At 41.4% G+C, this 6334-nt stretch overlaps 1 protein-coding gene across 2 annotated transcripts in view; it reads left to right on the top strand.

The window, feature by feature from the left end:
- fars2 (phenylalanyl-tRNA synthetase 2, mitochondrial) overlaps positions 1 to 6334 on the top strand; it is a 186880-nt gene that overhangs the window by 79483 nt on the left and 101063 nt on the right. The gene's annotated exons all lie outside the window — the stretch shown is intronic.

Below are 6334 nucleotides of genomic sequence, written 5' to 3'. Positions count from 1 at the left end.
TATGTGTAGTACTACTGTATGTCTACTACTGCTTCTACTACTATGTTTAGTACTACTGTATGTCTACTACTGCTTCTACTACTATGTTTAGTACTACTGTATGTCTACTACTGCTTCTACTACTATGTTTAGTACTACTGTATGTCTACTACTGCTTCTACTACTGCTTCTATTACTATGTTTAGTACTACTGTATGTCTACTACTGCTTCTACTACTGCTTCTACTACTATGTTTAGTACTACTGTATGTCTACTACTGCTTCTGCTGCTTCTACTACTATGTTTAGTACTACTGTATGTCTACTACTGCTTCTACTACTGCTTCTACTACTATGTTTAGTACTACTGTATGTCTACTACTGCTTCTACTACTGCTTCTACTACTATGTTTAGTACTACTGTATGTCTACTACTGCTTCTACTACTGCTTCTACTACTATGTTTAGTACTACTGTATGTCTACTACTGCTTCTACTACTGCTTCTACTACTATGTTTAGTACTACTGTATGTCTACTACTGCTTCTACTACTATGTGTAGTACTACTGTATGTCTACTACTGCTTCTACTACTATGTTTAGTACTACTGTATGTCTACTACTGCTTCTACTACTATGTTTAGTACTACTGTATGTCTACTACTGCTTCTACTACTATGTTTAGTACTACTGTATGTCTACTACTGCTTCTGCTGCTACTACTATGTGTAGTACTACTGCTTCTACTACTGCTTCTACTACTATGTTTAGTACTACTGTATGTCTACTACTGCTTCTGCTGCTGCTACTGCACAAGACAGCTACAAAGGAGAACTCTGGGAAATGTAGGAAAAGCCCAGCAGCTGTAGGAGTAGACGAGACAGGTTGAAATATAATCGCCAAACGTGCAGCGGTAACACTGAGATCAGTTTTTCTCTTCTCCTCAGCAAAGTGATTTAAATCCTTTTAATGTGAACTGCAATTCAGTCATCACTGAAATACTTTAAAGTTTCTCTGAAGAAGTTCCAACTTGTTATGTTGTGATATTTAATTGTCGCCAGCAGTGCGGGAAGCTTTCTTCAGCCCAAACTTTACTCTTTCAGTCCTCTCAGCTGGATTCACTGTTGTCTCCGTGTCCTCAGACTGACAGCTGTGCGCTGCAGCGGGTGTTAAACTCTTGCTTCGACTGCAGCTCCGCTGTAACGTCTGAGGCGGCTCGGCTCCTGCAGCTTCACAGAACATTAGCGCTTCTCGCCGCCACCGCGTTCGCCGCTGGCTAAAGGTTAATTTGAAGGCCGTGCGCCTCGCGCTGCTTTGATGTTTGATGTTTAGAGTGAGAGGAGCTGCCATGTTGTCTCTGTGAGTCTCCACAGTGACGGCAGATCCACTTCAGTCAGAGAGACGAGGATAACGAGACATACCAGACCCTCAGATACCATAAGATATAATTACCGTGTCTGTCCATCTGCCTGTGTGTCTGTTAGTCTGCCGGGGACTACGAGGAACCACGCTGAAGGTTAAACGCTATAAATACATCTCAGAGTAGTTATTTATGAAGCTGCTCTCATTCTTTCTGAGCGGGGAGGGGAAGATCCGACCGTTTTACAGCAGAACCCTGACCTAATGAGGATCTGTTCTGCCGTGTTTAAAACACTGACAGGCTTCTGTAGATAATTACAACATAGACCGTCGAGTGTAGGTACGTGATAAATATGTTTTATCTAAACTGATAACAATGATGACATTTAATCTGCCCACAAGAAAGGAAATAAATTCACACACAGAGCTGCAGTTGAGTTAAGTTCAGAGAGAGAAAGGAGACATTTCACTCACCCTATTTGAAAAGGAAGGCCATTCTCCTGTCTGTCGTGGTGGCGAAGTGGTCAATAACCAAGTTAGAGAATTTCACTCTGGCTTTTCGTCCTCCACAACAACAGAGTCAGTTGAAGTTTGGCGCTACCAGCTAGCCACTCTGTACTCTAGTTTTCCTCTCCAGGCGCAGCTCCAGCTTTGGCGTTGGTCTTCCGTCAGATTTAATCTTAAGTTGCTGCTGTAGTGGTAGTTTAGTAAAACTATTTATTATAACTAAAAACTCCAAATCTCCATAACTTCACCAGCTAAAGTTGCTAACAGCTCCTGTTATTTCATCTGAATGATGTTGATCGCGTGCTGCGATTTGATTGGCGTGAAGCGGCTGGCTTCCTATGGCATCATCTTGACTAATCACAGTTAAGCAGTGGCCTCATCTGATTGGTTTATCATTGAAAAAAAATCTCACAAAGGGATTCCAGATAATATGGTGGCGGCGATGCACTACAAGTTCACCAAAATACTGTGCGTGAAAAGGCGCCAGACTTAAAGTCAGTTAGCTTAGCTTTTGTTTGCGGTGGGATGAGCTTGTGGCGTCACGTCACCGGCGCTCTGGATAAAAGAAGTCGGTGTCGTGAAACCTTGCGCATGTGATGTAGAAGTATAACCTGTGAAGGGAAAACGCTTTGTAAACCATATTTTGGGGCAAAGTCATCAAAGTTTTTATCAGATTTTACTAGTGATTCTATACATGCAGACTTTAGGAAGTTATGTCTCTCTGCCGGTTCATTCAGAGAGAGACCTGATCCTGTTAGTCCCAGAGGCGGGACTTGCCTTCATAAGGACGTTGGTGCTGACAGCAGCCAGGTTTCATTTCAAATATAGCTCAATGGATGCAAAACCAAAGTCCTGGAAAGTGCTTTCACCCAGGTCTTCATGTTCTTCATCTTCCTCTCTGTCCTGAAGGCCACAGTTTAAGTGAAGGTCGCTCACATCAGCGCGTTTATAGTTTAATGGTTGCACTTTTCTGTGTGTGTGTGTGTGTGTGAGCAGGATAACAAGTAAATGCTCTACCTGTTTGCCTCTAGCCGTTTACCTTGCTGTTAGGGCCGCTGTTAAACCCAGCTGCATCAGTAAAACCATTAACCACCCAGATGGAGTCGTTTTATATGAGCCAAAATCTCTTTTTATTGAAGCTTTTCTGCTTTATTAGATGAAACAAAAAGGAGGCTGACATGGAAACTTTATCAGAACTGTAGCAACACACACCTGTTTCTTCAGATCATGTATCTGTTAGTCTGTCGGGATCATCACTGTGTGTATTTTGAAGCGTATCAAGATGTAGATTATAAATTCCATAACAGGTCCGTATCTCTGAGTGAGTCTTTCTGGTCAGGTTTGTCTTAGTTCTTGTCTTATTAGTCATTAGTTTGTTCAGCTCGGAGTCAGTGGGCTCGGCTGTCACGAGGAAACCGAGCGGTCTGATCTGTTTTGAACTTTATCTTTGCAGCTGCTGTTTACAGCCGAATCCTGATTGGAGTTATTTAGTCGTGCAGCAGCTTCAAAGCTACCCGGGCCGCCGGAGCATCATCAAGTTTTATTTTCCAGGTTTAGAAAGTCTTTTTAGTATTTATACTGATCATATCCTCCCATTAGGAAAATACACACTGCTTGAATTTTGCTCGTTGTTGGTGTCATTCAATTAAGTAACTTTCTTCCAAAATTTAACTTGGAATTAAAACCTCTTCTGTTAGCAGATTAAAGTTGTAACAGTTTGTTCTTTGTCCTAGCAGAGAGAAAAAGATCCCCTGAGATCTATCGGAGGTAGAAAACAAACGTTTCACGCGATCATTTTCAGACTTATCCCTAAATTATATAAACTAGGACAGTGCCCGTTCACATGTGACGCCTCCCTGCGCTTTTTAGATCGTGCAGAGCATCTCATATTGGTTTCACTGAAACAACACAACCATGGCGGAGATGCTCTATCTATCTATCTATCTATCTATCTAATTCATATTTTTTCATTCGTCTATAAACACTTGAAAATAACAATCCTTGTGTTTTCGGCACCTTAAAATAAGCCCTTTGTATCTGCAGAGGGAGCAGGCCCTTTTCCATGGATTTCGCTAAGTTGAGCCGCCATGTTACTACAGCTGCCCAGAACGGATGAACCAAACTCGGACTTTTCGCGAGTTTAATGCACACCGTGATTTCTCCAACACGGGTTAGGGTGAGGTGAGAGGTACTCAGTTGGTGTTTGTGTTTTGCTTTTAAACACAAACCACTTCAATCCGTAAACAATATCAGGGAAACTGGTTGAGGATTCTGAATAAGTAAAGGTATCAGTTATTGTTTAGGTTCCGTTGAGCAAGGCACCAAAGCCTCAAATGAGTAGATCTCCTCCGTGGCAGGTTGAGTGTATGTTAGAGCAAGAACACCAAATCCTGCCTGGATGAATCCCTGCTTCAGCACATTTGTGTTTCTCTTAGCAGTTCGTGAAAAAATAGCAAGAACGTCTCTCAGGCCCTGAAGGAAGAACGTGTTGGATTGGGAGGCGGGGGGGAAAGGTCATGGCTGTACTTTTTTCCTCTGTGTGACAGCAAAGGAGAGAGCCACCTACATGAAGGACAAACCTGAGAGGAGCTTAATGATGTGTCTCTCTCAGAGTAGGACTTAATGTTACCAGACTGACTCGGTGTCTGTAACCTTTTACACACCCGTGAGGCTCAAAGTGAGAAATCAAAGGAGATCTGGGCCACGTTTTCCAGGAGCGTTTCTACAAAAGCTTTCTTAACGCCAGATGTCTGTGGTGCTGAAGAGGGTTATTTTTTATATTTTAAAGGCACTCTGCATATTTAAGTCTCTGTGAATCTTTATATACCTCAGTTTGTATAATAATAATACATGAATCACAACACATAAATGTAACAAACAACACAACAGAAAAGTTTTAAAGCTGTAGTGTAAAGATATTCCGGAAACTTATAATAAAATAGCCCAGGCTTTTATTTGCTAAAATCACTGAATTGACCTTGTCTTTATTTGGGACAGGTGCCTATTTGGGACAGGCCTTTAAAACAGAATATTACTTGAATAAAAACTATCCACAAATATGAAATACACGTCATTCTTTTGATCCAGCTCCGACAGACCACTTTTATTATGAAGGCAGCAACGTAACGAAAACAACAACAGGGTGCAGGATGAGAGAAGTGTGGCAGAAGTTAGCAGACAGAGAGCGATGGACTTCACACGACAGGATTCACAATTTGGATACATTTTTATGAAAAGCAGTTTTGATTCTTTTGATCGGTGGACCCTTACAGACTGAAAGAATATAAATCAAGGAACGGACAGATTCGCACTTAACGAGAGCTTCAAAGGTAACAGCAGTCTACATTTATCTTTTCCTTTTCATCTCTTGTACCAGGCAGGTTACACCGGAAAATCTCTAAGAATTAGACTTTGGGGCTCGTTGTTTCCGTTAAATGAACTGAACAATTGAATTGTGGAGAATCTAACCAATCAAACGATATGTAGAATGTCCTTACTGACATATTGATCATCAGTTTAAACCTTAATAAAAAATAGCAAACAGACAAGACGACAAAGTAGCAAACAGACAAGACGACAAAGTAGCAAACAGACAAGACGACAAAGTAGCAAACAGACAAAGTAGCAAACAGACAAGACGACAAAGTAGCAAACAGACAAGACGACAAAGTAGCAAACAGACAAAGACGACAAAGTAGCAAACAGACAAGAAGACAAAGTAGCAAACAGACAAGACGACAAAGTAGCAAACAGACAAGACGACAAAGTAGCAAACAGACAAAGACGACAAAGTAGCAAACAGACAAGAAGACAAAGTAGCAAACAGACAAGACGACAAAGACGACAAAGTAGCAAACAGACAAGACGACAAAGTAGCAAACAGACAAAGTAGCAAACAGACAAGACGACAAAGACGACAAAGTAGCAAACAGACAAGACGACAAAGTAGCAAACAGACAAGACGACAAAGTAGCAAACAGACAAAGTAGCAAACAGACAAAGACGACAAAGTAGCAAACAGACAAGACGACAAAGTAGCAAACAGACAAAGACGACAAAGTAGCAAACAGACAAGAAGACAAAGTAGCAAACAGACAAGACGACAAAGACGACAAAGTAGCAAACAGACAAGACGACAAAGTAGCAAACAGACAAGACGACAAAGTAGCAAACAGACAAGACGACAAAGTAGCAAACAGACAAAGTAGCAAACAGACAAAGTAGCAAACAGACAAGACGACAAAGTAGCAAACAGACAAGACGACAAAGTAGCAAACAGACAAGACGACAAAGACGACAAAGTAGCAAACAGACAAGACGACAAAGACGACAAAGTAGCAAACAGACAAGACGACAAAGTAGCAAACAGACAAGACGACAAAGTAGCAAACAGACAAAGTAGCAAACAGACAAGACGACAAAGTAGCAAACAGACAAGACGACAAAGTAGCAAACAGACAAAGACGACAAAGTAGCAAACAGACAAGAA

The sequence above is a fragment of the Micropterus dolomieu genome, linkage group LG01 (assembly GCF_021292245.1).
Source record: "Micropterus dolomieu isolate WLL.071019.BEF.003 ecotype Adirondacks linkage group LG01, ASM2129224v1, whole genome shotgun sequence".
Lineage (NCBI taxonomy): Eukaryota > Metazoa > Chordata > Actinopteri > Centrarchiformes > Centrarchidae > Micropterus > Micropterus dolomieu.
The sequence above is the reverse complement of the archived record's forward strand: the minus strand, read 5'-3'. Positions and strand labels throughout refer to the sequence as shown.